Source organism: Solanum pennellii, chromosome 2 (genome assembly GCF_001406875.1).
Source record: "Solanum pennellii chromosome 2, SPENNV200".
In the NCBI taxonomy this organism is placed as follows: Eukaryota; Viridiplantae; Streptophyta; class Magnoliopsida; order Solanales; family Solanaceae; genus Solanum; species Solanum pennellii.
In genome coordinates, this window is record NC_028638.1 from 29,643,688 (window position 1) to 29,669,756 (window position 26,069).

The following is a 26,069-nucleotide window of genomic DNA, read 5'->3' on the forward strand; positions in this document are numbered from 1 at the left end:
TTTATATATATATATATATATATATATATATATATATGTATATACACATATATACACATATATACATACATACACATATATACATACATCATACATATACATATACACATATATACATACATACATACATATACATACATACATACATATATATATATAATGTATGTATGTATGTATGTATATGTATATATGTATGTATGTATGTATGTATGTATGTATGTATGTATGTATGTATATAGGCTTAAGTCATCTGCGGCCTATTAAAGTTGTCCACATAATTCACTTAGACACCTGAACTAGGACTTATACCTATTGAACACCTAAATTATTCAAGAAATGTGCCTATTAAACACAAAACGCTGATGTGACAAAATAAGTGTATCTCACTGCTGCTGAGCGCGTGAATGGATTTTTTTAATTTTTTTTAAAAATATTTATACCTACTTTGTTGACAATTGGCAAGCATTGACTAAATATATATATAAAAAATTAATTTAATTAAACATAAATCTTTTAAATAATAATAAAAAAAACACCACCCCCACACTCATCTTCCTTCAACCCACCATTTTAAAAACTTCAAATTTCTCTGCCTTTTGTTATGATTCATTTTTTTTTCAGAGGAAGTTCTGTTCTCTTTATGAGAAAGGCAGATACAAATGTTGAAAGAACTTTCATTTAACTAAGCTTTCTTACTTTCAACTTTTCAGTAAACAAAGTACCTGTTCAATTTTGAAGAAGAAGAAAAAATTGTACAATTTGGAGTTAAAAAATTGACCAATATCTGTACATTTTTATTTTCAATAACTCTAATTGAGCAACTATCACCATTCATAAACTTATTAAAAATGCAATAAAATATTTGATACAATTTTAATTTCTCTTCATTGGTAGAACTTGACATGTTTGATTGTGATAGCATCTTGGGTATTGATTGGCTTCATGCTTGTTCTTCTTCCATAGATTGTAGAACACGGGTAGTGAAGTTTCAATTCCCAAATGAACCCATTTTAGAGTGGAAAGGGGCGAATTCTATGCCGAGCGGTCAAATTATTTCTTGCTTGAATGCTTGTAAGATGATAGCAAGGGTTGTCTATGCCATGTAGTGAGGGTTAAAGATCTAGAATGTGAAACTCCTTTTATTAGAGGTTTTTCCTAATGACCTTCCAGGAGTTCCTCCCGAACGGGAAATTGACTTTGGCATTGACTTGTTACCGGATATGAATAACATTTTAATTCCTTCATATCGGATGACTCCGGCCGAATTGAAAGATTTAAAGCTCCGACTCAAAGATTTACTAGATAAGGGTTTCATTCAACCTAGTATTTTCTCCATGGGGTGCTTCGGTCTTGTTTGTGAAGAAGAAGGATGAGTCCCTTAGAATATGCATTGATTATTGGCAACTCAATAAGGTCACCATAAAGAACAAGTATCCTCTCCCTTAGGTTGATGATCTCTTTGATCAACTCCAAGGTGCTAGATATTTTTCCAAGATTGACTTACAGTCGGGATTTCACCAACTTAGGGTGAGAGGTGAAGATGTTCCCAAAATAGCTTTCCGAACTAGATATGGTAACTCTGAATTTCTAGTTATGTCTTTTGGGTTAACAAATGTTCCGGCGGCGTTTATGGACCTAGTGAATAGAGTTTTCCGAGATTACCTCAACTCATTTGTGATTTTGTTCATTTATGATATTTTGATATACTCCAAGAATGAAAATGAGCATGAGAGTAATTTGAGGTTGGCCTTGCAAGTCCTTAAGGAACACCAAGTTTATGCAAAATTTAGAAATGTGAATTTTGGTTGAGGTCGGTTGCTTGTCTTGGACATGTTATCTATGGTGAGGGTGTAAAGGTTGATCCAAAGAAGATGGATGCGGTAAAAAATTGGCCTAGACCTTTGACTCCTACTGACATAAGAAGTTTCTTGGATCTTGTCGGGTACTATAGAAGGTTTGTTGATGGATTTTCATCCATTGCTTCTCCTTTGACAACTTTGACCCAAAAGAAGGTAAAGTTTGAGTGGTTGGAAGCTTGTGAAAAAGGTTTTCAAGAGTTTAAAGATAAGCTTACCTCCACTCTGGTGATGAACTTACCGAAGGATAATTTTGTAGTGTATTGTGATGCTTCCCGAGTGGGCTTGGGATGTGTTCTCATGCAACATGGCATGGTGATAGCTTATGCTTCTAGGCAACTCAAAGTTCATGAGAAGAATTATCTGACTCATGACCTTGAGTTAGCTGCTATAGTTTTTGCCTTGAAAATATGGAAATATTATTTGTATAGTGTGCATATTGATGTGTTTACTGACCATAAAAGTCTTCAATATGTGTTCACACAAAAGGAGTTTAATCTCCGACAGAGAAGATGGTACGAACTTTTGAAGGATTACGACATGAGTGTCCTTTACCCACCCTGGCAAGGCCAATCTGGTTGAGGATGCTTTTAGTCGTATGTCTATGGATAGAGTGGCTCATGGGGAATAAGAGAAGAATGAACTTGTGAAAGATGTTCATATGGGTTTTTTTATAGTCCATCATACCTCCGACTCGTAATTAGTGGTTGAGGTGAAATCTAAGCAACATCTTGATCCTCTATTGATGGAGTTGAAGGAATTGGTACTTGGTAAGGTTAATGAGTCATTCTCCCAGGGAGGATGGTGTTGTTAGGTACCAAGGGAGATTATGTGTACCGGATGTTGAGGATTTGAGAAATTGAATTATAGAAAAAGCCCATTGTTCCAGTTATTCTATTCATCCAGGTGGCGCCAAAATATATCATGACCTTAGGGAGATATATTTGTGGGATGGTTTAAAAAGGGACATAGCAGAGTTTGTTGCAAGGTGTCCAATTGTCAACAAGTTAAAGTCGAGCATCTATAACCGGGTGGTTTAACCTAAATCATGGATGTTCCTACTTGGAAGTGGGAAGCCATCAATATGGACTTTGTTGTTGGGTTGCCTCAAACCCGGAGGCAAAATGATTCCATATGGGTTATCGTGGATATGTTAACCAAATCTGCCCACTTTATTCTTGTTAAGTCTACTCATAAGGCTGAAGATTATGCAATAATCTACATTTATGAGATTGTGAGTCTTCATGGGATTCGTTTGTCCATCATATCGGATAAGGGTTCCCAGTTCACTTTTCGTTTTTGGAAAGCTTTTTAAAAGGGTTTAGGTACTCAAGTGAAACTTAGCATCGCTTTTCATCCTCAAATGTATGGGCAAGAGAAACGTACCATTCAGACCCTTGAAGAGATGTTAAGAGTCTGTGTTATTGATTTCAAAGGAAGTTGGGATGATCACCTACCATTGATTGAGTTCTCCTAAACAAATAGGTACAATTCGAGCATCTCCATGGCACCTTTTGAAGCTCTTTATGGTAGAAGATGTAGGTCTCCGATTGGATAGTTTGAGGTTGGTGAGTCCTCACTCCTTGGTCTTGAGATTATCTATGAGGCTTTAGAGAAATTTTGAGTCATAAGAGATAGATTAAAGACAGTCTATAGTCGGAAAAAGTCATATGCCGACAATAGAAGAAGAGACCTTGAGTTTGGAAAAGGTGATCACGTCTATTTGAAGATTTTACCTATGAAAGTGTTAATGAGATTTAGTAAGAAGGGGAAGTTAAGTCCCCGATACGTTGGTCCTTATGAGGATCTACAACAGGCTGGAAAGGTTTCCTATGAGCTGAAACTACCTAATGATCTAGCTTCGGTTCATCCGGTGTTTCTTGTTTCCATGCTCAAGAAATGCATAGGCGACCCGATGTCTATTCTTCCTATTAAAGGTTTAGGGTGGATGAGAACCTCTCCAATAAAGAGGTGCTGGTTGAGAGCTTAGATCGCCAAGTCAAGAAGTTGAGGAACAAAGACGTTGCCTCCGTAAAAGTTTGTGGAGGAACCATTTTGTTGAGAGTGCAACATGTGAAGCCAAAGCCGACATGAAGTCCGACTAGCCTCATCTTTTTACTCCTTTAGGTTATACATTCCTCTCAATAAGGCAAGTAATGAATAAATATTAAATTGACTTGTTTTCTAATAGGTGCATGTTTTGGTAACAGTTGTACCGACTTGAGTTTTAAGAAAATGCCTTCATAACTCTATTCTTGCACTTATATGAAATGTGTATGCATGTGGTCTTCTTGCGATTCTGTTGTTTTGTTATTGTCTTGAGAATAATGATAACGTGGTATCTCTTTGATGTATTTTGAGCTCATGTTGATGTTGAGAAGGAAATTCCTCATATGTGTAATGAAATGTTGCAAATCTGATATGTTGTGCATCATGAATTGAGTTGCTATGTGTAATGTTGTGGTATGTGTTGAAAGGAGTTGTGAAGAACTCCTATGAGTTGTCGCTCATTATCATTATATGTTGGTGATTGGTTGGGCTGCTAGTATTGAGTCTGTCCTTACCCTTCTAAAGATTATAGTGTGATTCGTGGATGAATGTTCCTAAGGGGGAGAATAATGTAACACTCTGGAAGTTCAGTGACTTAGAATAGAGCTTAGTCTATTGAATAATAATTAATATGGTGTTTTACAGACCTATATTAATGTATTAAACTCAATTAGAAAAGTTTAGAGCCAAAACGATAAAGAAAGACCTTGACGTCGGGAAACTAGCTAAATTAAACTAGTAAACATCCCTATGTTTGGTCAAATTTTTGGAGTGTCAAATGAAGTCCAAAACTTGTATAAAGACTTTAATTAGGTAATATGTAGTAAAAAGGATCCAAACGTCTGGTAACGACACCCCAAGGACCACCCGAAGGGTCCTTGAGGAGGACCCGAACATGGGCAAGCAGGCTGCCAAAGCAGCCTGCGCGCAGCCACGAAACGAGGGCTGCTGTAGACGCACAGCCAACACGTGAAGGCCCAAAAGTTGCCTTGCGACGCGTACACTCCACGAGGATCTCTGTCTCAACTCGGATTTTCAAAGTAAATGTTAAGTTGACCCAGTGACGCGCAACAACTTCCCAGATTCGTCCGCGTTGTTTTTAAGTCAATTTAACTTCACAAAATGACCCATTTAAGTGAGGGTCTTTTGGGTATTTTAGGGGAAGACTTTATAGTGATTTTAGTCAGTTTTATACCACTTTCACGCACTTCAAATCAGAATAAACAAATCCCTCTCATCTCTCTCAAAAACTCTCCCTTTTCAACCTCCATTGAAGAACAAGAAATTAAAGCTTGAGGAAGAAGAGGAAGACTCCAAGATTTTCATTCGAAATTCGTGGAATATTCATCAATAAGGTATGGGTTTTTTACTCTTGGGATTCCCTTCCCCAAAAGGTCCTTCCAAAGAGGATTTCCAACAATTCAATTCCTAGGGTTTTTACTACAAACAGGTTTTCTTCCAAACTTGAGATTTATGACTAATGATGAAAAACTATGATTTTCTATGGCTAATTAAGTATTTATTGTTGGGTAATTGATATGTAATGTTTTATTTTCGTGTGAAGCATGTTCCGTTACTAAATAATGAATTTGATTAAGTTATGTCTATTACTTAATGTCATGAAAACGTAGGGATTGGAACTATAATTGAATGAACTCATAAATGAACCCTTTCCCTTTACCCTAACTATGGATTGGTCTTGTTTATGACTAGAGTGGTTAGGATTGGTTATGTTATTGAGTATATCACTACATTATTAGATGATTGTTATGAATTGAGTGTAAGTTCTTGACTAAGATTCTTGGAACCAATCAGGTAAGTCTTCTAAAGTCATATTACTCTATTATGTTGATATTTGCCTATAATTGATGTTGGCTTATAATTGATGTTGTTATGAAATTGAAATATGTATGATGTTTCCATGATTATATGATGTCCAATGAACATGTTGAATATTATATGACAATGCAAGTTGATGGTGTTTATTTTGTATGCCTTACACACTATGATTATGATATGTTAATATCACAAGTGAAGGTTGTGATGAAAGGAAATTCTCATCTGAACCTAAAGAGCTTATGATCTTGTTTATACGAAGATTTAATCTCCTATGTCCTATGATAAGTTTTATGATAAGTGATAACTTACAGGTTATTCCAAAAAGGGACTTTAGCTTAGCACCGATGAACTAGATATGAGAGGTGTCCCTTCCCTAGTTGGAAGGCAGGTTCACAATGACTCTCATGAGTGAGAGGCTACCATGTAATATGGAACTATGGGTCTCTAATATATCTCCTTGTTCTTAAACTATGTTGTCACCATAGGAATACTAGCTAATGGATCCACCTAGAATACTATGTTCATGTTTTGGTTGTACTTTGGCCGGTAGACCACTATCTTTTAATGTGGGGTTTCATGACACCGGATTTAATGTTTAGCTCACATGTCTACTGTCAGTTAAGGCGATTGTTCCCTCAAGTAAAATGAAAGACAAGTAAATGGACATTGACTAGGGTAACTTGAGGAGTCGGCTTAGTATAGGTAGTGATATGATATTGCACAAGTTGACTCTAAGGGAAGTCCTAGGAGATTGTTCTTATGTAATATCATAACATGAAATGTATAACGCTTCTAATATATAATGTTACTCTTATATGATGTTGGTTATGTTGATGAATATGTTATTCGTCTATATTGCTATATGTGGTGATGACTACTTATAATATAAGTTGTATGAAGCAAAGCTTTACTTGTAGTCTCCTATATTGTTTACTTGATTATGTGGGGTTATGGAGCTTCACATGATTATTGCACTTTTAGATATGGGATGAGATCATTGGTAAGTATTCTGTATGTTATGTTGATATAAACTATCGAACATGAAATGTTAATATGACTTTATGATGATATATGTTTGGTGATGATCATGCTTTTTGTTGGTGTGATCCTTATCTTGTATATGCCCTCTTGTATATGCATTAAAGGCTTTCAAATGACTTAGCATGCTTTCTAAAGAAATTAACATTTTATTGGTTAAGTCCAACTCTTACTCTTCAGATCGTTTTTATGTGAGAGTAGTTTTAGAATATTGTAAGTATGTTATCATGTTTCTACAAGAAAAGCCTAAGTAAGCTTCTATGTGAGAGGTCTAAGTGTACCTCACTTAGAATATGTAAAAGTTTTTAGTTTTTCCGCATTTTGAACTGATGACATGTTATGACGAATACTAAAGCCTTGTCTAAGTATTCTGAGAGGACGACGACGCCGGGCGCGACTGGGGGTTGCTCTCCAAATGTAATGTTTGGTGTCACATTGAACTCCTTAACTTAGTGAATCCACTAGCTTAACATATGTGATCATCTAAAAAGTATTACTCGTTAACACCCATGATGGCTATATGGTTCACATGGGGACTTGAGTTAATATGAACTCTTATCCTCCACATTAGTGCTCAATACTAGTCCCAAAACATACTTTAGCTCATGCTTTTAAAAATAACTTCCTTTCTTTGGGTTTAGATAATTTCTCAACACTTAGCTTTAAAATCTCTTTTGGAATCAATGTTCTCTTTTCTTGATTAAAACTCTCTTGGGAAGTTTCCTCTTAACTCAAATGTAAAAACATTTATAAATTTTCTAGGGATTACTTAGTTCCCTTATATCTTTTCAAAAATGAACTCAAATCTTTAGGGAATACTTAGTTCCCTTAAACTTCTTTGAAGAAAAGACTTCAACTTTTACTATTTTTTTAACTCGAAACTTGAGCCTTAAAACTAAGTTAAAACGTTTAAATAAGACTCTTGGAAACTTTAAGAAACATTACTTTAACTTACTTCTTGGATTTAGACTTGACTTCTTAACTTCTTTTACTTTGATCTTAACTTTCCTTGAATTGAATTATGGATTAAGATTCATTATCTTTTGTTTATGGATGATATCATGATTTTAATATGTAACTAGAGTGTTGGAATCAACTAAGATGTTTGGGTACATCACTTGGAAACTAGCACGAAAAGATTGCGAAAGAACGAGATCTCCGGACGTCCTTGGCGCTCTGAGAGGCGTGGAGCGCCAAACGGACACACTTTGTCCAGAGGCGCTCAGGCTGGCGCGGTGAGCCAGAGTCTGACGGGAAGAGACCATTTTAAGGGGCTCTGGTAGGCGCGGCGTTCCAGGGCTTTTCAGATGGGATTTTCGTCTTTTCTTTTTCATTTCTCAAGTCTAAACCTTCTAAACTTTTATGGATCTCACCCTAGTAACTTAGTATCAGTAATAACCTCAATAACCAAAAGATTAGACCCGAAAAACAACCCGGAAATATGAATCTAATCAACTAAGACAAGCGACAACTCAACGAGTTTAGCCATTGTTCTTCAAGAACATTAATGTTCATCATTCAATTCTATTCAAACTTCACTGAATTAAACAAATTGGTTTATGGGTGAACTAACCCAACACAAAAAGATCTCACATACCTTATAGGGATTACCTTGGACGAAATCCACTTGAAGATCTTGGTGTTCTTGATGAATTTCTTGGTCTTTTCTCCTTTCTCCTTCTTCTCTTCTCTTTTCTCCCAAGCCCTAAGCATATTTCAATTTTCTAAAACTGACTTAAGGCTTAGTTTTATCCCTAATAAAACCTTAAAACAAATTAGGAAATATTAGGGTGAAAAGACTACTTTACCCTTACGAAAATCCGTATTAGACTTTCGTCAATCCAACAACCCCACTTTCAATAGGCATAGCTCACGCATACGATATCGAAAATGCGCAAACTCTGCGGCGTTGGAAAGATGTCTCCAAGGGATATCCAACCATATAAAGTAATAACCCTAACTCATCCGGATCTAGATGTTATGACCATTTGAAAATTACCAAAAAGTCACGTTTTGAATTTAGGAAATTTTGCAGATTTTTCCTATTTTTTATAAAATGAGAAGTTTTAGTTTCTTATCTTATTCCTAGCTATTTCAAGTAATGAGATGTTACAGCACGACTATAAAATGTATCACTAGTTAGTAAGGCATTCTTACTTATACACCCAAAATCACTAATACAATTTAATAAAGAGGGACATTTAATCTTAAGTTGGGGTGTCTCATACATTTATCACACACCCCTAGTCTATACTCCAGATGTGGTCGACATATGTGAACCATTTTTTGTTCCCAAGGAAACCCTTGGCCTTGCTGACTACTTAGCAGAAGACTTAACTCAAGAAATAAGGAGCTAATTCTATGATATGTATAAAAATACAATTAATTACTCTTTACTATTATTTAGGAAATTCTCTAACCGACAAACATCACTATGAGCTATGTGATGATACAACGTTTCGACAACGCTGCTAGAATTGACCTGTACGTTACCGAGGTATAGAAACCTCAACTAAGCGGACCCACTAAAGCTTTGCTTCAAAGTAATAAAAAGTCATCTAAAAAGTATAATCCTTCACCCAGGTTGACTACATGGTATATGAGGAATGTAAATTTTCTGAACTCATCCCCATATTGGTGCTCTATACTATGTCTAAAACATAACATGCTCTTTCTCAATTTGAGACAATTTCACAAAATATCCCCGTAAAAGAGGTAATTGCTATGAAATAACTCTGAAATCATTACTCGTTTAGAATTAAAAGGTTCTCTTTTCTCAATGTAAAAACCATAAATTTGGAATCAATAGTTCCCTTAAACTTTACTCAAAATTTCACTGTAACTTTCCTCAAAACACCTTTTTACTTTCTCATAAATCAATTTAAGATAACTGTTTAGTTAATTCTTAAAAATACTTCAATTAATACTCAAATGATAAGTTCATATTGAAAAATAGAGATAACAATAAACTTAAAAATGTCAATGCATAATATATCACAACACAAAAATTACGAATAACAACTCAAAATTTAACAACAACTCATTTCAAGAATACTCAAAACTAAAATAGAATCCTAGATTAGTCTTTTATCAATTAAAAGTAGATGTGGGGAATAAATAAAAACTCAATCAATCAATATGATAGCCTTACATGCCTGGGAAGAACATAGTTCTTGGCCAAATTGACGGAATTTAAAGAACGTTAGAAAACCATAGGTTTTTTCCTCTTGAATCCTTGCTCTAAAATTTTCAAGTGTTAAAAAATGTTTTAACACTATTAAGACCCTTAATTAAGTGAAAAAGGATCATGGTTTAGGCTTAGAAGGGGTGGTAAAAGACTAAACTACTTTTCTTTAAAACTGACAAAATAACTCTCTAGAGGTCTATCTATGGTTCATAGTTTGTTCAACGTACCATAAATATGATCTGTAGACTTTATATTGAATTTTAAGGCTCAAAGTTCATTCTAAGGGTCCAATATATGACCCGTATAAGCTTGTATAGACTGTAGATCCAATCTATAGAATTTATACAATTCTCAGGATCAAAAGTCCGTTCTACTGGTATAAACTATGGCATGTAGGAGTTCCTACTATCCATAAGAATTTGATCCCAAAAGTCAGACTCTCTGATGTTTTGACGGTTGACAGTACAGGTCATAGTTCAATCTACTGACTGTATATTGGATCCATTGTTCATAGACTCAAAAAACTCTAATATGGTAGTCTCTGTAAATTGGCTATAAATATTTACTCCAAACTTAAAATAAAGCAAACATGGTATCAATCACAAATTTCAAGAGTCATAGGGTGTTGATGAAGCCATGTCTAGTACAGACCTGCTTATTGATGTGAATCACGCCACTTCTATAATGAGGAAGCTACAATATTTAGGAACTTCCACTTCTTTTTACTCATGTTCATGCAATAGATTGCACCTCTATAAAGTTACTTCCAACTTGAGCTTACGCATTTCTTTTATGATCATGCCTCCATGAAGATATATTTGACGTCCCACTAGGCGTTCTAGTCCTCAAGTTTAAAAAGCTCCTAATTCACCTGAAGTTAAACTCCTTGGAGGAGATGTCACCAATGTTGAGTTCATAATTCAATTAAGATATTCACTCAGGATGTGGCAAATCAAGTTATTCAATAAGTAGTTGATCGTAAAGATATGAATGATACATATAGAATACATGAGTTTTTGATGATGATCCCCCATAGTTTAGAGGGTCAAAAATTATTGAGGATACGGAGAAATTTATGGAAGATATTCAGAACGTGTTTGAGGTTATGTGTGTTGCTGTTGTAGAGTGTGTAGAGTTAGCCTCATATGAGCTCAAATGTGTGCCTATGATTTGGTGTGATTATAGGAACAAGAACATTGCCGAGTGGGCACCACTTTTAAGAAGGGTTGTGTTTGAGAATGCTTTCTTAGGGAGCTTCTCTTCCCGAGGGATAAGGAAGCTAAGGTGAGATAGTGCTGGAATCTAAAACACAAAGCTATGAGTGCACAAGAGTAAAACCTTAAGTTTACTATGCTATCCGACTATTCTCGGGGATGGCGGTGGATATGAGGAGCAAGAGGAATTTGTTCATGTCCGGCTATCGTACTTTACAATATCTCCTCCTTGGGATCATTCGAAGTCATGACATGAACCTTCTAAGCATCACAATATAAACAACAACTCTCTCCCATCTATCTATCATTACTCAAGTAATATCATCAACATCACCATCAAAACCAAAAGGATACTGAGAGATCTTAGAGCGAAAGTTCTAAGCATTAATTCATTCATCAAATCTAATATATGAATATGTATGACATAGCGTTATATTGCTATCCGTTAAGGGTAAATCATGAATTTGTGATACTAAGCATACTATGAAATATAAATGATTATATGAGTGGATTCATATTATGGGCCTAGTATTCACAATGTTATGGAGTAAGATTGAAATCAATGGACTAAAGTCTTTGCCCCTCGTCCTGGAAATGAGCATAAATATGAATCTATTTGATGTGTATGAGCATAGGTATGGACACAATTCTAGTATTAAAATCAATAAACTTTCAGGAATACCCTAGATTATGAATGAATTGATATATCACTATAACTCTTTTTGAACACATTACTATTTGATTCTCAACACTTGACTTGGTTTCTTATCTTGGCATTTCCCCCTTAAGCTGAAGTTACTACTTTAAATGTATGGATCTGTTCCATCATCTCTAAACTACTCTATACTCACTTTACTCTAACACTCGGGAAATTCTAATCTCTTTTTTACAGAACCCTCCATGTGGAAATACGAAGATTCCTTCTAGGAATTATTTCTTAGTTGTTTCTCGTAACGTCTTCCTACTTATATAGAAGTCTTTCTGTAATTGTTACCCACATTAACTTACAAATCTTCTTAATCTGAATTTTAGTAGTCTGACTTCTCCTTCCTTGACCACTAATACCGCCCTTACAAGTTCATATCTACCTAATAAGAGGAAACTTGAGCTATATTCAAGAGTCTTATCATTGACTATCTATGATCTCTCTAACAAAACTATTAAGGGTAATAAAAAATAATTACATCATCCTACTACACATGGACAAGACAACTATACTTTCATGACACCAAAAAACTCATAAGCTCAATTTGAACCTCATCTCACTACATATGATCCCGGGTACACCTACTAATGCCCTTGTTAATATTATAAATTATCCGTACTTCATTGCTCTCATCTATGGGTCATGATACACCACATGTAACACTCATATTCATTGCAAACTAACTCCGTAATTCCTCACCTACTTTATGTCAAACCTACTAGATCAATTCGTAAAACTAACATCATCACCCATATGTTGCCAATAATTTTTTATTATTATGGCACTCATCTCAAATATCAAGCTAAGTGACTAATACTTAACATAGAAATTAATATAATTGCTCACATCTTATAATATTTACGACTACCAGATAAAATTAAGAAACGACTACCCGTAAGAACTAATAAAAAGTACTCAATCTATATCTTTGAGCCTACCTATTTATAGTTTAACATCATGAGGCTCTCTCTTTAAAATCATAGGCTTATCTTAGATCTATCAACTCATGAATACTCAGCCCTTCAATTGAAAAAAAATACTTGGTCTTCACTAATTCAATGGCACATTGAAATAAATTCTTTTCTAGTTAAAGTATACTTTAATTCATCCTACAAATAGCTGTTCTTCTATCTTACATCATGAAATTCAGAAAAAAATTATTACTCCTTAGCCAATACATAATGGAAAAATACTTCGTCAATGACCTACTGAGTATATTATTGCAACTTACATACTCTACTCTATAAGTATCTTCATTTCTAAGGTTAATACACTTTTAAATACATACTTCTAACTCTAGGCACTTCTACTACTATATGCTTATAGCATCGCAACTTATACTCTCTTTCGGTTGAATAATACTACCCAAGATAAGAGTGCATTCTTTATAATCTAAACACTTAAGTTCACATACGGGATTCACTCCATCCCCGTTGCAGTCTCATGACTTTCTTAAGATTTCTTTTGAGAGTAACTCATCAATAAGATCTGAGTTTTTCTTTTAAACCACCTTGAGTATGAGGGGTAGTCAAATGAATTTGAGAAATGCACGACTTTCATTAAGTTCCTTATGACTGAGTTCTATTGCGTGTTTAGAGTATGAAAGAAGGAAAACTTTTTTATAAATGTCTCTAGTCCCTCATTTATAAAAGTGGGGCCTTCTAAACCATTAATAATATCCTACTAACATGGCTTTATAGACACCCTAGGAAACTTGAACTCCGTGCTTTGATATAAGTTTGTCAAACCTCATGCCTACGCCCTCGACGTTGATAGTACTCGAGAACCATTGGCCTAGCTGCATACTTAGCAGAAGAGAGACTCAACCGATAATAGGTTTAAAAACAAAATTTAGAACATTTTTATTCAAAGTAATTACTCAAACAAATTCTCTCTAAATATCGAGAAAATACACAAGTACCCCCTTAGACTATGAATGAAAATTCAAAGGCGCACCTGAACTAGTCCTATCACCCCCATGAACTTATTTGTTTTGTAATTTGGTGCATCTTTTTAACTTACGTGGCATCCAAATATCTCTCATGCGCCTTAATTACGTGGAGTCACGGAGTATGCCACGTAAGACAAAAGGTGTATAAAATTACATAAAATTAAGTTCAGGGGGGGGGGGTAATGAAATCTTAGTTTAGTTAAGGTGTGTCTCTGAAATTTCGCTCATAGTCTAGGAAGGTACTTGTGCATTTTCCCTTAAATATTCAATATTATAGGTATAATAGTTTGAAAAACATCTCAAGGAAAAAAGTGAAAAATGGGAGATTCCTTAACTCTAGCTATCTATGAAGGCCTCTATTATTCAAGATGGATATTGAGATAAGACCCTATACATTTCAAGACTACTGACTAGAAAATCAACTTGAAGTCCTCCAGAATGCAAGGAGGTTCACCCAAGCAATCTAAAGTACAAAATGATCTCACTTAAGTGCCTGTTGATGATCTTTAACACCTGTATTTGCATCATTAATGATGCAGGTCTAATCACATAAATATATTAAATGTACGAGTATCTAATATATGTGAATGGATAAATAATTAAAGTGATAAGGCTAAAAGAATAGTGGCATCAACTAAACTCAATACGAAGCAATAACAAGAGATGACAATATTTTGACCTTCATAAATAAATAACTCAAGGATGTGTATAACAATACAAGAAAATACTCTTTGCTCTTATTTGATATTCTTTAACTAACAACCATCACAATGAGCTACGTGATGATACAACATATTGCCCTTGTTGCTCGAACCGTTGTATACCTGATTAGATATAAAACACCGCGAATAAGTGGATCCACTAAAGCTATGCTCGAACGCAATAAGAAGTCATCTAAAAAATATGATATTTTTCCCATGTTGTCTACATGGTTTATGAGAAATGTGAGTTGTATGAACTCATATCCACTTTACTGCTCAATACTACTCACAATTAAAATATATACTACTGCTCAAGTAGAAATACGCTTACTCTAATTTGAGGTAATTTATCATAAGATACTCTTTATTTCACGCCCCAAGGCTACCCTCTTGACGTAACACGGGACATAGGATCACGAGTGACCCAAATTAACCTTGAGGCATATCATGAACATACTTAATATATATCTAAGTAAATATGAACGAAGTAGAAACTAAATCATTTAATATTTGAATAGGTACAAGCCCCACTAGTTTGAATAATCATAATAAAACATAACAAGAGCTTAGTGGTAACTTAAAGGACCACTTAACAACTCAAGCTGAATCTACAAATATGTCTGAAAATCCTCTAACTGAGTTGGGACATGCTGCCCTAATATAACTCTAACAAAAACTAAAAATTGAATATACAGCCAAAAATTGAAGGCATGTTTATTGTCTTTGATGAATGAGGACTCACCACTGAAGCTACTAAAGTTGGACCGAGAATCGGTTTAAGCATGACATGGATGTTGAGTGCCTGAATATACATCATGAAATGATGTAGCGCAAAAGTATGCACCCATACTTTGAATATACTAAGCATTTATGATAAAGTTATGCTAAGTTGAATAAAGTATATAAACTAAAAAATGCATATCTAAGTAATAATATAATGTGAATTATAATTTTAAACTGAACTAGATGCAACCACCAAATACTAATCATGAAGATAACATGTTGAATTGCTTACTGAAGTAGATGTTATAAACATGGTCAATGCATTAAGAGTCTGACTGTGGGAGCGTAGGAGCTATTGTTAACCGACACAAACCACATGAACTAAACATAGAGTCTGATGTTTATAGTCCATTGAAAGGACCCAATATACCTTGTCGGGGGTATATAGGCATGACTATGGCCTGATCATTAATACTAATGCCCAGCAGAAGGGACTTCTATTCCTACCTAAACCCAAGTCCAACTCAGTGCTGAGTTTACTCCAACTAAATACATATGAAGTTAAAATTCACAAAATACTAAATAGCTCAAAATACTAACATATTAAGTGAGTATTAAAAATTTGTCTACTGAAAATCTTACATTCAAAATCTGGAGACTGTATAACAAACCTAGCAATTATAATTCATGAACTAAGAGAATTTACACAAACTAGTTTTCTCAATTTTTTAAAAGGAATTTAGAAAATTTTCCAAGAAATTTTTTATTTAGATTATGGATACTATAGCAACTAAAATCACCATAATTCCCAAGATTTTACAAACCTAGATCTAAACAAGTTATGTGGAAGCAAGGAACATACAGAATATTTGGAACCTAGTGGATGAAAGAAACCTATTAGTGAAATCCCACATACATGGTGATGAAATCTACAAAGAAATCATTTGGATTTTGAGGCTGAAATTTGACGAACAATGTTGTTTGATCTTAGAAGGTTTGTTGACATTTCCTCTTCTTTTTGCTCTAATATGGATGCTTTTAGGAGAATGAAGGCTTTGATTAGATTATGACTAATTTATTGTCTTAGACTGAATAAAACAACGTAGTTTAGGCATCAAACGACATAATTAAGGTGCCTAATTCATAGGGAAAAAGATCAAAACGAGCCTAACTTAAAACTGACGAACTGTCATCTACTATGGGACTGATGAACCATTGTTTCAACTACTGCCCATCGATCAGGTTTGTCGTTAATGCTATCCCAAATAGGGATTTACTAAAACAAACATAACTCTTTACTCTGAGCTTTGTTTATAGCAATCTTGGTGGCGTTGGAAAGAGGATTAAATTATATTTTATTTCATAGGATATGGGTGATCTAATTCATTTTATGCTAAAAGATATGATCATATGTCGTTGAACTAAAAACCAGTTTTCGTCTAAATAGTTGTCGACCCTAACCTACACCGAAGCCTACGTCTGTAGGTCAAACCACAAAACTTTATGTTTGGCCATGGGTGGGATAGATACCATCGAGTTTGGGACCTAATGATAGGACCCTATCTACGGTATGTGGCTTCAACAGACCATGTACCAAAATCGTAGGTCCCACCGTTTTATCCTAAAATTTCCTTAAGTTTGGGATTCAACAGTGGGTCCCACCTACGGGTTGGATAAGACACGGTTCATCGGTGGCTTCCTTCGGTTTTGAAACCAGATCGTAGAAAGATGCATTTTCTATCTTTTCAAATCAAATATGTTACACTTTAAGATATAATGTCTTTATTATCTGTTGAAAATCTCTTAACACTTTATAAAAATCAAAGTTCTCATTATTTATAACGTCTAACTACACTTCATCCTATTCTAATCATAGACAGTCACTAACAAGTATAGACCTAACTAAGAGCTAGGTTCAATCCCACATGGAGTGATACAATAGACATTTAAATTAAGAAGTAAAATTTTGTCCTAATCATTTGTAAAAGTAAAGTTTTCAAAACATTAAAGTAAATCTCAGAGTATGGGATTTGGGTAACAAATTTAAGACAACTAACACAAGTATTAAACAAGTAGAGAGTGGACCTTAGAAGTGTGATAAGTTGAATGCTACTTTCGCCAAATGGGTGATTACTAGTTATATAAAGGTGATGAATCTCATTGAGTAGGCTAGGTTTTTAATGCAATTGTAATTTCTCAATCAACTAATATGTTTCAAGTGAGTTTTTTAAAACCTCAACGAGAAAAACATAGCCAAACAACCCAATTTCTTAATTTATCCACTCTCTCCATTTAGATTACTCAAGGCGTATAATAAATCGATGTTATAAAGAGCTATTTTTAGAAAGACCAAATTGGAAAGAGCTAATTTGAGATTTGTTCAGGTTCGACTTCAATTGTGAGTTTTAGGTCAACTTCAAATGTTCATAACTTTAAATAGTATGATTTAAGTGACCCATGATATTTCAAATAAAAGATCGTTGAGTCCTCTTTCCAACGACTTCGAGTTTGTTGAATTCCTATTTCTGATGAGGGAGATATGCCCGTTTCAGTTCAACTAGTTCGATTAAGGAATGATACTTTGGTCTTTTCCTTACCCCATTAACTTTAAGCTTTCTTTTAACCAAAAAAGGGATCTAAACTTATTGAGATCAGTTTTCACAATCCTAAACACGCTTTTAGAGAGAAGTTCAAGAGGAGAAAGTTAAAGTGTTCCTTCAAGAATCATAGAATCTTCAAGGAATTTCACAAAGGATTTGATCTGTATGAGGTATGTAAGCTTTCAAAGTAATGGTTTCGTTCACCCTAGGGACAATCATGAGCTTTTTGAGTTATTTTTGTTCATGATAATCCATGTATCGAGGTTCTTGATGAGTTTCTTGATGTGCCGTTCTTAAATTTTGAATAATGGAATTTGATGATTTCTTAGTGAATGTTACGAGTTTGAAAGTTGTTTTTATTAGATTTTTGTTTACTTAGGGTTGGTATACGATACTAAGAGAAATTTGGAAAAATCAACCAATTCTAGGTGAATTATAGCCAAAAATTGAAGAGGAAAATTTATCGAGTTTTTTGGGCAGTGTCTGGGGAGATGCATCAAGCCAACAGTGCACCAGAAGTAGTACTTTGTAATTAAGGGTTTTTATGCCCTGAGCCTACACCCTGGACGGGGCCGGCACCCAATGACCATTGATGGCCTTGAGCGAACCCTTGGCATGCCTTACTTAACTCAACAGAAGACTTACTCAATGATAAAGCAAGAACATTCTCATAAATAACTTGAATTAATTGTCTTGGCCAAAATGTCACTTAAGTATCAAAAAAAAATATCTGTAAATAAAGAGACTCAACTAAACTAAATGACTGATTATCCTTCTATGAAGCCTCTAAAGATACTATGATGAATGTTGGGACAAATCCCATAACATTCGATAATGAAAAGACTGTAAAGCAATAACAAAGATCCTCCGGAATGCAAGGAGGCTCACCACTGACTGTGAGTGCTCAAACTGGATCAACCAGGCGCTGGATGCTGATTCTGGTTACTTGCGTCTGCATCATAAGACAATCAGGTCAACTGGCATTAGTACATTGAATGTACGGGTATGCGAGTTGGAATGCTAAGAACAACTTAAGCTTGACAAGAATAAGATGAAATTACAGTGGCTCTACTCAACTCATGAACACTCAGCTCAATGCATATATACAAGGAAATAAAACATATGTGATACACATAAAGCTTTGTTAAATAGTAAACAACTTATTTCATTAAAGGAAATGCAATAACAAACTCAACTTTACTTATATATGAAAGTAATATAGTTTTGTGGGAGATTCTCTAACCGACAACCACAACTATAAGCCTAACTGCTGATACAACGTCTTGCCCACGCTGCCAGAACTTTCCTATACTTTCCTGTTGCATAGAACTCAATACAATTCCCAAAATTTATGTTCGCTCATGCTTTTAAAATAACTTCCTTTCTTTGGGTTGAGAGAATTGTTTAACACATAGCTTTAAAAGCTTTTTTGGAATAAATGTTCCCTTTTGTTGTATAAAACTCTTCTGGGAAATCTTAGTTTCCACTTAACTTAAATGTAAAATTATTTATAAACTTTCTAGGGCATACTTCGTTCCCTTATATCTTTTGAGAAATAAACTCAATTCTTTACTCTTTGCTTGACTTGAAATGTTTGATCTTAATCAACTCTTTAGGGAATAGTTAGTTCCCTTATACTTATTTGAAGGAAAGATTTCAACTTTTACTCTTTTTTTAACTCGAAACTTGAGCCCTAAAATGAAGTTAAAACGTTTAAATAAGACTCTTGGAAATTTTAACAAACATTACTTTCACTTACTTCTTAACCTTAAGACTTAAATATGAACTCCTTAGAGTTTGATCTTAACTTTCCTTGAATTGGATTATGGATTCAAGATTTATGATTTCATGTTTATGGATGATTTCATGATTCATAGATGTACCTTAGAGAACTGAAATCAACTAGGAAATGCAGATACATCAGTTAGGAAATAGTACGAAAAATTGGGACATAATGGGGTCTCCAGGCGTCCGTGGCGCTCTGAGAGGCGTGGAGCGCCAGAACCTGATGGACAGAATCTGTCCTAAGGGACTATGGCTGGGGCACCGCACCAGAGCCTGACGGACAGAGACTGTCCTGAGGAGCTCTGGTTGGTGCGGCACCCCAGGGCCTATCAGACGAGGTTTTCATTTTTTTTCTTCTCTGTTTATCAACCCTTAACCTTTTAAACTTTCATGGATCTTTCCCCAACAAAATTATGATCTATGATAACCTCAATACCCAATATCTTAGACCTTAAAAAAAATACACGCTAGAATCAACTAAAGGCATAATACAACTCAACCAACAAGAATTCAACCATTGCTCTTCAAGAATTTCAGTGTTCATCATTCAATCTACTCAAAACTTGTTGAGTCAAAAAAATTGGTGTGTAGTGAACTAACCCAACACAGAAATATCTAATATAATTTAATAGAGATCACCCTCGACGAATTCCACTCGATGATATTGGCGTTCTTGATGAGTTCTTGGTCTTTCCCCCTTCTCCTTTTTTCTTCTGTTTTCTCCCATGCCCGTAGCATGAATAACTTTTCTAAAGCTTACTTAAGGCTTAGTTTATCCCTAATAAATTCTTAAAACGAATTAGGAAATAGAGGTGAAAAAAGACAAGTTTGCCCTTACTAAAATCTTGAATTGAGCTTTGCTCACTTTAACAACCCAACATCTAAAAATTACCGAAATAATCATTTTTTTGAACTTAAGGAATTTTCCAGATTTTTCCTATTCCTTCAAAAAATGATAAATTTTAGTTTCTTAGCTTATTCTTGGATATTACGAACTATGACATGTTACAATATCTCCCCCTTGGTAACATTCATCCTCTAATGAGACTTCTTTCACTATGCTAAGAATAGCGATATCAAGTTTAACACTCAACAATCCGAAAGCAAATAACAGTCATACTTACTCACAGTTCATAAAGTACTAAGAAGAGAATTAGTACCTTGATCTACATTCTCTCTGGATTCAAAGAGATGTGGATATCTCTTCTTCATTTCTTATTCAGCTTCGGAAGTCGCTTCTTCAACAAATTAATTTCTCCATAGGACCTTGACTAACACAACTTCCTTTGTTCTCAACATGCGAACTTGGCAACGTAAAATCTGAACCGAGATATCCTTATATGATAAGATATCCTTAATTCCAACATTTTTAGTTGGTACTATCAATAAAATATCAGCATGCACTAATTGAAATATCGGACGAACCGCTATTAACTCTTGTGGTAACTCCAACTCATAAGCTACATTGCTAATTCTCTTGGATATTTTATAAGGTCCAATATACCGGGGGCCAAGTTTCCCCCTCTTACCAAACTTCATAACCGCCTTCACGGGTGAAACTTTTAGATATACCGGATCATCCACTTCAAACTTGTGACGACTCTGTGCAATATTGGATCTCTCTTGAATCAGTGTCACCTTGTAAATGGCTTGGTGAACTAGATCTGGTCCTATAACCCTGCTTCACTAACTTCGAACCACCCAATAAGAGATATGCATCTTCTGCCATAAAGAGCTTCGTATAGAGACATTTAGATACTCGAATGATAGTTATTGTTGTAAGCAAACTCAATGAGAGGTAGGTGATCATCCCAATTCCCTTTGAAATCAATCATACAAGCCCTCAAAATATTTTCTAAGGTCTATATAGTATGCTTTACTTGTCCATATTCTTAAAAAGCAGTGCTTAAGTTCACCTTCGAACCCAAACCCTTCTTGAAAGACTTACAGAAATGAGCATTAAATTGTACTCTTCTATGTGAAATAATGGAGACTAGAACCCCATAAATTCTTACCACTTCTTGAATGTACAACTTAGCATAATCCTCGACCGAATGGGCAGTATTTATCGGCAAGTAGTGGGCTTATTTTTTATTCTAACGAAAATTACCCAAATATAATCATGCTGCCTTTGAGACCTTAGCAAGCCTGTGATTGTAAGACCCTCAAAATGAGTTAGGTTGTCAAGAGCCTCAATTGTTCATATAAGCATGTTGACATATTAATCAAGTGTTTTAAAGTATGCATTGGTGATTTGAAGTCATTCGGAAGTCAAACGTCAAGGGACGACCAAGACGTTCAACAATTAGTCACTTAAGGGGACTTATGTGTTTTTATGTGATTATATGTGTGTCATGAGCTTATGAGGAGTTTCATGATGTTTAGAGGTCAAACGTCCAAGACGTTCGAAAGTTATCCCTTGAGACATGCATGTGTGTCTTGATGGTGCCTAGCATGTTTGGAAGTGTTTTACGTGTTTGTTTTGGTTGATACTGATGTGGCAGGTCTTCAACATGTTAGGGTGTATATTTAAGTTTGAAATGTATGGGTACGAATTTCCAAGGGCCCCACAAAAGGTCCCACAAGAAGGACCCAAAGGCTGTCAAGACACTGCCTTAGAAGTGTCAATTGACTGAACCAAACGACGCCCCGTTGATGGAGAGGCGTCGATCAACACTTAGCCTGGTGAAGGCTCAGCCAATGAACAGACCAAGAGCCAATCGAAAGAAGCCACGGATGGTTTGTCGATGGACCTACTGGGCGTTGATGGTGGCCGTTGGTGTAGGCTGTAACAGGCTGCCTAGCGACTGCCTTACTTAAGGGGTGAATAGGAAATTCACTCCACTTCCTAAACTTAGCTTACTTGATTTATTTGGTAATTCTTGGGTGTATTTAAGTGATCTAAAACGTGAACAACCCATTCCCAATCCATTCCACACATATTAGACTTTCCCTCCAAAACCAATTCTCTCTAGAAACCTCCATTGAAGGTGAAGCAAAAGAACATCTTGGATCTTGGATTTCCACGGATTCTTCATCAAGTTTTATAGGTTTTATTCTGCATTACAGTATGGTGATCCTTCATCTCTAGTTAACCTTCCATCTAGAGAGTTCTTCTCAAAGTTTTCCAAAGAGATTTCATGATCAAACTTCTCCTTCTTCAATCTAGCCATGGGTTCTTTCTCAAAACATTTTCAAAGGTTTAATCATGATGAATTGATGATAATGTATTGGTTTTAATGTAAATTTCAATCCAATTGCATTGTGAACCCATGTCCCTTCCCAAACTCGATTTAGCCCTTGCATGGGCATTGTGATTGTGGCATGTTATTGGTGGAGTTGAGATTCTATTATGCTGAATTGCTCATGTCTACTGTTATTTAAGTATATTGATGATGATTTGTTGATGAATGATGCATGTGGATCAATGTAAGAAGATTTGAACAAAGCTAGCTTAGGCCTCTATGCGTTCACTATAACATTGCCTTATTAATGTATAAATGTTGGATTCGATTATGTTATAATGATTGTAGCTACTGACTTAGGTTAATATCATGGTTTAATTGTGAGTATAAATCTTTTATGATCAAAGTAAGGAAGGCTTGACATGAATTGATCTAGGTTCTTCTAACCCATGGATTGATAATGTTGTGTACATGATGTGATCTAAGTTCTAGGTTATATGAAGCATGACTTAGACTTGATTATTATGTCTTTATATACTTCCATATATTGGTATTATTGTTATATTATTTATGTGGATCATGATGATCAAAGCAAGGAATACTAGTATGTGATCTATGTCTCTCTACCTTATAGTGTATTGGTAATGTAGTGTACTTGTTGTAGCCTGATCTTGTAGAGACTTGTGCATTGTTTCCTTTATGATTAAAGTATATTTAGCTACTTTCCTATATCGTATTGTTGATGAAAAGGTGTATTGATCAATTTTGACCAAAGGATGATGAATTGGTAAGGATGTCTATTCCCTTCTACTTTCTTATAGTATTGGTAGTTGATGAAGCCTTGTATGGCATTGTGTGATATGTTCCACTTATGGTGGCGTTGTTTAATTTATTGTTATTATATATGTGATGTGATCATGGACTTGAAGGTAAATTATATTATGAATGTGTCTTGGTGATGATCACCCAATGTGAAGCCTCATGCCTAGATTCCTATTCTAGTTGTGATCTAGGTTGTATGGCTATTTCTATGCATGTGTATGAATATGTTGGGGATTAATTAGGTGATTCCGTATATGATTATACATGGTTAATGCTCCCTTACCCATGTACCCCTATGTGAGTGTGTGAATAGCTAAAGTTAGGAGTCTTGAATGTAATGTGAAGCTTGTCTTGACTCATATGCTATTATGTGTTGTGTGGTCTAGGCTTGGTTGTGCATTGTGGTCTTAAGAGGGTGGATGCCTTAATGTGTTGTTGATAGCCATTATGTGATCATATTGACCGATGTACACACACCCTCACTCTACATGCACGCTTACAAGTAGTATAAGATCATATTGTGTAATGAAAGGTTGTTCTAATATTCACTAGTGTCTACTACTATGCATGTTAAGATTTATGAAAGTATGATATGTGTTTCCTTAACTAGGATGACTTGATAGGTGTACTAGTATGGGCAAGGGTATGGGACCTTGCCTATGCATTGCACATGTGTGCCTTGATAGGATAGTTCCTAGGTTTGGTTATCCATGTTTATGAATATGAATGTATGGTTAAGTGATGAATATGTATTATATGCATGAATGAAGTAAATTATGAATATGTTTGACCTTAGTGTGTTATGTGAAAGGTTTGCTCACATATAAGTATACACACAAAGATCTAGTGACAAGAGGGGCCTTGAAAGGTTATCTCAAGAGTACCCTAAAACTACATAGGTGCTTGAATATGCTATAAACATATAAATATTCAATATCCTAAGCCTATGTTCTATTAAATATATTAATAAAGTCTTTTCAATAAAGGGAACATAGCTTAGCACCGAGTGAACTTGACAATGAGAGGTGTTGGCTTCCCTTGGAGGAAGATTCACCATTGGGTTCTCATAAGGTGTTGACTTCCCTTGGAGGACATTCACCTATGGTTCCACATTAGGTGTTGACTTTCCTTGAGGAAAATTCAACCATGGTTTTTTATGAGATGAGGCTCCAATACCAATGAGCATGTAGAGGGATATGTATATCTCTTAGTTCCATAAACTATGCTTAATGTTCTACCTTGGCTAGGTAAGAACACCTTCTATTGGTGTAAGGCTCTACAACACCAAATTTAATGTAGCACCAATGGTCTTAATGTCGGTTTAAGGCTATAGTTTCCCTAAAGTAAAATGGACAATGGAAGTAAAGTAAGGACTCTAAATAGAATAACCTAAGGGTAGTTGCCTAGTGTAGGTGGGGATATGTTACTTCACCTATATATTGCACAAGTAGCTCTTGAGGTAAGTCCTAGGAAGGTGTTCTAATGCATGTGTCTATGTATGTTCCTTATACATGACTTTGTAGTAATTGTCTACTTGGTGTGATGAAGTGCATGATATGACTCCTAACGGGTCTATTGTGATGTGGTCTTGTAATTATATTCACTATGTTAGTCTTAATGACTATATGATGAAGGTGTTGTTGGCATAAATGAAGTTGTTTATATGGCCTTGTTGATGTATGAAATAGAGTGTTAAGGCTTGTAGTTTCATGATAGGTTTACAAAGTATGTGTGAGGTTATGGGGCTTCACATGTACATTTCACTAGTGGAGTAAAATAAGAGCATGTTTGGCTCAGCTTAAAAGCTGGTCAAACTGACTAAAAAGCTGGTTTTTGACTTATTTAGCTGTTTGGCAATACTCAAAATAACTTATTTTAAGTTAAAAAAAAACTTATTTTAAGCCAAAAGTTAAAAGCTGGGGTAGGGGTGCTTTTCTTTTTCCAGCTTATAAGCTGTTTTAAGTTGACCACAGTTTTACCTTTTTGCCCTTAATATTTTTATACAATCTCCAAATTACCCACATAACCCTAACATCTCTTTCTTCTATTTTTCCCTTTTCACGTGTGGATGATAGACAATTACAATTACTAATGAATGAAAATAAAATAAATCTTAAATCTTTCAAGTAATCTATTCAAATTATATATTAATAAAATGTAAAATAAGTTTCACATATAACTTAAATAAAAATTTATATTCCTCTTATAAATAATTTGTGACAATAAAGAAATATGTGAATGATAGACAATTATTATTACCTATGGATGAAATTAAAATAAAATCTTAAATCGTTCTTTAATCTATTCAAATTATATATCTTTAAAATCTATAATAAGTTTATATTCCTCTTATAAATAATTTGTGATGAGAAAGAAATATGTGAATGATAGCAAAATATAATTATTTATGGCT